Source organism: Rattus norvegicus, chromosome 11, assembly GCF_036323735.1.
Source record: "Rattus norvegicus strain BN/NHsdMcwi chromosome 11, GRCr8, whole genome shotgun sequence".
Classification (NCBI taxonomy): Eukaryota; Metazoa; Chordata; class Mammalia; order Rodentia; family Muridae; genus Rattus; species Rattus norvegicus.
In genome coordinates this window covers 1,127,101-1,135,218 of record NC_086029.1, presented here as the reverse complement: position 1 = coordinate 1,135,218, position 8,118 = coordinate 1,127,101, and the positions used below count along the sequence as shown (strand labels likewise).

General features: G+C 39.7%; 1 long non-coding RNA gene across 1 annotated transcript; it reads left to right on the top strand.

Moving 5' to 3' along the window:
- Positions 1-2,950: 2,950 nt before the first annotated feature.
- Positions 2,951-7,901, top strand: LOC134481109 (uncharacterized). The gene is made up of 3 exons (XR_010056340.1): positions 2,951-3,452; positions 3,869-3,956; positions 7,768-7,901. It is a non-coding gene; the product is annotated as an uncharacterized LOC134481109 (long non-coding RNA).
- Positions 7,902-8,118: the final 217 nt, after the last annotated feature.

Below are 8,118 nucleotides of genomic sequence, written 5' to 3'. Positions count from 1 at the left end.
AGTCTCCTCACTCTCTAACATATTCTGGTGTTCTGTTTCAGGAATCCTGAGCTGGGGCTCAGCTGACTTGAGCCTCACTCCCAGTCTTGCATCCAAGACAACTTTCAGCTGCCATGTACTGATCCTTGGAATTCCCTGCCAAGGTACCCTGACTTGCATTTCTCACGAGGCCATGCCATGAAGCCAGAGAAAGTGCGGCTGTCTTACTCTGCCATTTATTAGCTTAGAGTATTGGGAAATTGGCTCGACGTTTAAACCTCACTTCCCTCATGTATAAATGAGCAGGCGAACAATTCCAGTTCATCAGATCTACACTAGGAGTGAGTTAGAAAAACACATCAAAACGATTAATGCCAATGTGTTTTATGAATGATAAGCAGTATTATTTATATTATTTGTAACATTCGAAATTATGGTCCCTGGAACGTAACGGTTTTCATATTCTTTCTACAGATGATGCGAGGAAAGCATCAAGAATGCAGAAATGCTTCTTTTTTGTTTTATATCCAAGAAGCATTTCCTTCTGCTCCAATTATTTTTTTAAAACTTACTTTCCACTCCATCTCCCCTTAGGTGATTAGGTTAGAACGGGGTTTGGTGAGAGGGGTTATAAAACATGTTACAGAATATATCTTCAAGATCAACTGTTGAGTTCAAATGGAGGCACCCTCCATGAATAAGCCATGCTCCCCCTGAAGCTATAGATTTCTTTTCTTTTTTATTTTCATTGATTTCTTGTGATGGCTTGTCTTGGAGGAAAGAATCTCCCGCGAGGAGCCTCCTCCATCAGATTGGCCTTGACTACGTCCAGGTGGCATTTCCTTGACTGTTCACTGATGTTGGAGAGCCTGATCTACTGTGGGCAGCACCGCCCTATGCGGGTGGGTCTGGATTCTGTAAAGGTAGTTGAATGTGAGCTTAGAAGCAAGTCAGTGAGCAGTCTCTGTAGTTCTTGTTTCACAATCCTGTCTTGGTTTTCCTTGATGATGGGCTGGAACAGATAAGATGAAATGAAGATTTCCCTTCCCAAGTTGGCATTGGTGAGTGTATTCATTATAGCAACAGAAAACCAAAATTAAGCAAAAATCACAGTGCCAGATGTGGGATGTCATCCTGAACGTTGCTGACCACCGAGATCCCAAAAGTCCTCACAACTTTACACGTTGTTGACATTGTTCTTCGTAGTCCTCCAGAACTTGATGGTAAGACCCTATTGCTGAGGACACTGAATCCTTTTGGTCACAGGTCACAGAAGGGTCAATATGAAGTTGAGGTGGAAGCATCCTCTATAATGGCTAGCCTTCATGGTTCAAGAAAGTGCTATGCAGGCTTCCAGGGGAGAAAATCATCTACAACCTTACTCGGGGGTGAACAATTCAAGCTAAAATGTCAGGTAAGATGTGTCCCTAATATGTTAGTGGTATCACAGTCATGGGAATAACCAGTGGCTTTCCAATCGCATACAAGGCATATTCCACACAAGGGAATACATACCAGGTTCTGTAACCTGGTCAACAACCTATGGTTAGGGTGATATAGCCCCTTTGAAATAACCTAATGCTAAATACATTGTCGAACTTCCTTCCAAACATCCATATTTGTATCTATAGATCAGCGTTGCACTCAGCTCTCATCAGAGAAGAAGCTTCTGACTACCATGAGCAGAGACGTAAAGCTGGACAAAGTGCTGGGAATCAGTGGTTTTGGACTGTTCAGGTGGAAATAGGACAGCTATGTCTTCTCCTCCACAGCTCAGAGAACATCATGAAAGAGTGGGTGGAAAGAATATAAAAACCAGAAGATAGGGAATTGGACAACAAAAGGATATCTTTTAGATTGAACCTAGTCATTGAACTCTTAAACTGATGGCGGCTATGGTTACGGGCACAAGACTGGGCCCCTCAACACTTCATTACAGATGGGAGATGCCATGAAGACCTTCCACTCCCTTGGCAACCAACATTTATTGGAGGAGGGGTTCTATCCTACAGGCTTAGATTTTTCAAGACATACTTGAGTAAGAGTATTTAAACCCTTTATCCTTCCTCTAGCCCACCACCCACCAGAGGTAGTGGAAAGGAAAGGATAATAGGGCAAACAAAGGACGATGTGGACCTGCTTCGAAATAGTTCTCTGGGGCAATTTCAATCTTCATCATCAGGATATCAGTTCATTTGACATGAATCAGCAGAGGTAGGTCGATCTACTTGCAAACACCATTCACGAATCACCACGGACAGTTCAACCCAGAAGAAATTGCTGAGCTCTTCCAATTGGCCTGGGTTCCAGGAGGCAGCAAGAAGCCACCGCAATGTCACCACAAGAAGTTCTCTGGTGCTTTTCTCTCTACAACGTCATGACAAACAGTAGTCAGTGAGGAAGGAAAGGTGAACCAATGCCACATCATGGTCAATGAAGACCAGTGTCATCAAAGTCCATTGAGCATCAGCGAAGAGTGGCAAGGCCAGCCAATGCCGTGGTGTTGCCCACTGTTGTCCAGGGTTATACTCGTACCCTTTCTAAACATCACATGCCCTTTTCCAGGCAGCTACCAGAAACACCATGTGTTTGTTCTCAGCAAAACATCCTCCCCTAAGACAGTTTACAGAACATCATCCATGACACAGTTGAGTCTCCAAAGAAACCAGAAATTTCTGCTCCACTCCCTTCTTCATTCCTGTACCCACAGATAAGTTGTTCTGTCGAATTCCTCTGTACTCATGTAATTAATTAAACGTAGGGATTACACGCAGAAAGGAGACATGAAATAGGAAGGGGGACTTATTCAGAATATCGGTGCCAATTGGAGAAGGAATGGCATGAGAGAAGGGGTTGACTGAGGGGATGATGGAGGAGGATGAGGGAGGAAGCAAGGGAGAACTGAAGGATGGGTTGGGAGAATGAGGGAGGGGGATGAGGGAGGGGAATTGGGAAGGGAAATACAGAAAGGAAATGACTAAAACTCAGTATGTATGTATATGAAATTGTTAAACAAAAACATCAAAATCACCTTTTTTTTAAAAAAAAAGTTTAATGTTTCTCTTTATAGAGGGTCAATCATTACAACTTAGGGCTTATTTTGTTGGATCAATTTTGTCTTTAAGGTTTTTTAGTTCCTTGGAGCAAATTGTCAGATGTGAAGTTTTAGTTAGACTCAGTGCCGTCCAGGGTTCTGTGTAACTGAAAAATCAAGTCAATAAACACTTTGTATTAATCGTCAAAATCCCAGTGAGTTCTCTCCAGTAATTTTCCTTTTATCACACTCCACCCACAGCCCTCCTCAAAATGCTGGCTGAATTAAGTACCTGCCACTGAATGGGACACAAGTTCAAACCAGTGGAAGTGGGAAAATGCAACTAAAAGCAAACGAAGTAACAAACAGCAAAACTTCTTCCCTCTGCATCTGGGATTCCATTTTCTGGTTTTGGAGAGTCTACTACACTGAACAAAATGTAAGAGTAGAGTCTGAGGTGGTGTTTAACTTAGTGAAGAAAGGCAGGCATAGCTGCAAATGGGGGGGAGGCGGGGGGAGGCTGACAGGGCGGTTCCTCTCTTGATGATGTATGTAAACACCAAAGCTGAGAATGAAGAGAACCTCCAAGTGAAAACGGCTTTGCCAAAATTTATGAACACAAGAGCGTTTGTATCACAATGACTGAACAATCGCACAAATAAATCACACCGCAAGTCTAGTATGCGTGTTTACACACATCAAGTGGTGGTGTGTTTGGGGGTTGTATAATCAATGATTGTATGTTACTGGAGAGGTGGCATGGTAGTTGAGAACCATTACTGCTCTTGCAGAGGACCTGAGTTCAGACCCTGGCACCAACATGGTGGCTCACAAGCATTGATTTCTCTTGTTCAGTTCTGTGTCCTGCTCCTGTCCCTGTCTTGATGAATACACATGTATGCAGTTGCCTGGCCAGAAAAGTCCTGGGATGATTTCAATACTGGTAAGTTGATTGAAAACACACTGTTTGCCTTTCAAGCTTCGCTTGTAAATAATTCTTTTGCTGACCCTCAATTAGATTGTACAAATGCCTCCTGCGGTTTACGGACATAACTACAATCACCTTTGCTTGGAAAAAGGAGTTAAGTGTTATGCCTTCTTTGTTTGAAGAGGAAGAACTAAGGCTACACTCCTCAGAGAAACAAGATATTAGGTGCTGTATGAAGTGATATGCATCTAGGCAACAATAAATGTTCCACATAACCTGTGCAGTAAATTAATGTTTGGAAAATACCACTCCTTTATTAGTAGTATTATTAACCTTTGTATTTGTTTATATTTCAAGTATTACCCCCTTTCCATAAACCCCACTTCCACATATTCCTCCTCTTTGTCTCTAAGAGGGTGACTCCGTAAGACCCATTCATTCTTTCCTCACCCCTCTAGAATCACTCTTTTCTGGGACATCAAGCATCCAAAGGACCAAGTGCTTCCCTTTCCACTGATGTGAGATGAGCCAGTCCTCTGCTACATATGTAGCGTACCAGACCATGTATAAATTCTGGGTGGTGGTTAGGTCCATGGGAGCCATGAGGGGGTCTGGTTAATTGATATTGTTGTTAATTACAATCTCCTTCAGCTCCCTCAGCCCTTCCCCTACATTTTCCATTTGGATCTGTAGCCTCATTTCAATGGTTGGCTGTGAATATCTGCATCTGTGTCAGTCAGGTGCTGGCAGAGCCTCTCAGAGGACAGCCATACCAGACTCCTGTTTGCAAGCACAACTCAGCATCAGCAACAGTGTCCATTTTGATGTCTGCAAATCTCTGTATGTCCTTTCGTACAGCCTCTGCTCCATTTTTACCCCTGCTTTTCAACTAGACACAGATAACTCTGATTTAATAAGAGATGGGTGAGTGGTCCCATCCTTACACCGTGGTCATGTCTATCTACTGCAGGTGGTGACGTCAGGTTCAATTTCACTGTTGGTGTTGATGTTAGCAATTGTCATCAGTGTTGGGTCCAGAGAACCTGTTGGATCCTTAGTATCTGGGACATTCTAGAGGTTACCCCCATCCTCCAATGTTCCTTCTTTCTACACTCATTCTCCTGGTCCTCTGTGCTTCTCTCCTGTCTCTTCCCACATCTTATACTAATCTCCTGTTTTTCCATTTAACTCCCTTCTCCCACACAGGGTCCTTCCTCCATCTGCCTCCCATGATAATTTTCTTCCCCCTCCTAATTGGGATTAAAGCCGTCCCTCTTTGTCCTTTCTTGTTAAGCTTCAGAGTGTATATGAGTTTATTGTGGATATTCTGAGCTCTTGGGCTAATTTCCACTTACAAGTGACTGCATTCTATGTGTGTTTATTTGTGCTTGTGTTACTTCACTCAGGATGATATTTTCTAGTTTCATCCATTTGCTATGGTCTCCTGTAATTCTTTAAGGGATTTTTGTGTTCCCTATATAGGGGCTTCTATCTCTTTACATCTGTTGTCCTGTATTTCTTCGATGAAATTATATATGTCCTTTTTAAATTCCTTTAACTTCATCATGTTAAGTGATTTGAAGTACAAACATTTCTTTTCCTTTTCTGTTGTGTTGAGAGTATCCTAGCCTTGTGTTGGTTTGAGAACTGGGTTCTGATGATGTCATGTAACCTTGGTTTTAATTGCTTTGGATATTATACTTCCCTCTCACTATCTTGTTATCTCTAGGGTGTTTTTACTGTCTCTGATAATGGATTGATCCTCCTGTAACCTATGTGTCTGGACTCCTGGGACACTAGCTCTCTCCTGAAGGATCTTGTGTAACAAGAGCTGTGGGTCAGTTTCAGTGACAAATTATAGATAGAAACCAGAAGTATCCTGTAACAGACTGCCAGTCTGTTCCTGTGTTCTGAGGGCTCCCAGCAGTTCCCCCTGAAAAGTGGTAGTCTCTCCTGTGATCTTGAGTGTGTCAGCACTCCTGGAAGTCCAGCCAATTCCTGGTGGGATATGGGGAGAGAAAGATGAGGTACAGGTTCAGCTTTGTGAACACAGCTTTGGGTCCTCTTGGTTTTTAATCTTTCACTGAAAGAGCTCACAAATGAAATTTGACTCTGTGGCCAGTAAGCCCCTAGGAATGATCATCTCTTTTTATTTTCAGAGATGGGACCACAAATGATTGGCACCTGGCATTTTTCCATGGGTGCTATCAGTTAAAATTAGGTACCTTTTTCTTTCATATCAAATGTATTCCTAGGTGAGATAATTGCTCAGTCAACAAAGCATTGCTGTTGAATATGAAATAGACTACCGTTGACAAATGAAAATATTAGGCAATGTCATCTAGGTCATTAAATTGTAATATATTGAAGAACTCACAAAAATACTTCATGACGGTTTAACCAATGCATGGAATGCATATTCATTAAAACCACGAAGAGTATAAAGTTTATTTTTACAACTTAATGAATCATGTAATAAATAATAAGTCTCCATTAATGTATCAGGCTCCATAATAGTGGTATAGATTAGGAATGAATAAAACGTATTATGAGCTTTCACTTATAAAAATTGCATTACGATATAAGAAAAAAGAAAAATGAGTGCATAAATCAGTGTATTGGAATTAATTGTATGCAAATAATTGTAGAAACTATCCTAGCAATAAGGTCATGGAGATTGTCCTAAGGAAGTGACAGCTAAGTTAAATTAGATGAAAAAATTGAACTATATTTTGGGCAATATTACTATAAATATAAGGTCAATAAAACGAAAAGAGCTTGACCTAATGTAAAAGTATATGTAAAAGTAGTTTGTATAGATTAAGTGATAGAAGAGAGGAACAAATAAAGCTGAAGCTTACATATCACATATCAGCTTACAGAAACAATATGAGAGATGTAAATTTTTATTTATGGAAAATGTCTTAGAAATCATTGAATAGTTTGAAATATATTTGTTTAACTCTCTATGTACATACTAAGGGACTCTGGTTACTTATGTGTTATGAAATGATACACAGAATGATTTGCAGGATGTTTTTGAAATCAATCTGGAAGTAGTGTCAGTGATACAGAAAAAGATTCATATCAGACAGGAATGTTGGAAATTTATGTGTTTGGTAGTAGACTGATTATGGGAAGGGCCGGAAGAAAGAAAGACAATGTCTTGTTTTGAGCAAATGAAAATATGTTGGAGTTATTTACTGTGATGTGGAATATTTCATGATAACTGTATTTAGGAGAACTTTAAAGGAATATATTTTAGATCGATTTACTTGAAGTTGCTTGAGAGAACCTCTAACTCACTTGAAATTCCTATTTACTGTTCAACGTTTGGTGATATAAGCCATTACTCAGACCATGAATTAATAGCTGTTATATAAAAAAATACTTTAATAGATGTACTTTTTCATATTATATCTGGTAGTCTTATTTCATTAAGAGCAAACCTATGCTCACATTATATGCTTGTTTAGTACATACGGACAAATAATTTGCCGATTTACCCACTCCAAACATTTTGGATTGCAATTAGCATTTAATCCAACTTTATGGGAGCTGACAGAGCAGTTTGATTAGAATATAATAGCTCATGAATGTGAATTTCACAGAAAGAAGTGATTTGCTCATATTTTGTAAAGTTTCAAACCCTAGAAGAGTAAAAATATTTAATAAATATCTAGCTCTTCTACATTTTCTCTTTAGTATTTTAGCGTGTTATGATATTCATGCAAAAATTCCTTACCCAGATGATTTTAACTATAATATCCAGTACTATTAAACATATGCACATCATTTTACAACTATGAATCATATATGATTTCAGAAAATTTTCATCAAATGAGCCAGAAATTCTTCCTGACTTCAACACAACATGGCCATTGGGAACAGAATAAACCACAAATAAGGAAATGGAGAAAGTGGTTGACACACGCAAAATTCTTGGTTTTAAATTTAATAATCATGCTAGTTATGGTATGGAGCTTTGAAAATAGAGCCAATGACAGGATGAAAAACACTGACGAAGAGTATTTAAATTGAATTTTTACTAAATAAAAGAAAACAGTGGATCTGAAGGTAAGCAACATTTAACAAAATGACGCTGTTCTTCTGCCACTATTTATTCAATGCTTTGTTTTTTGTTCCTATATATGTTCCAGAAACATCTCAATGATTC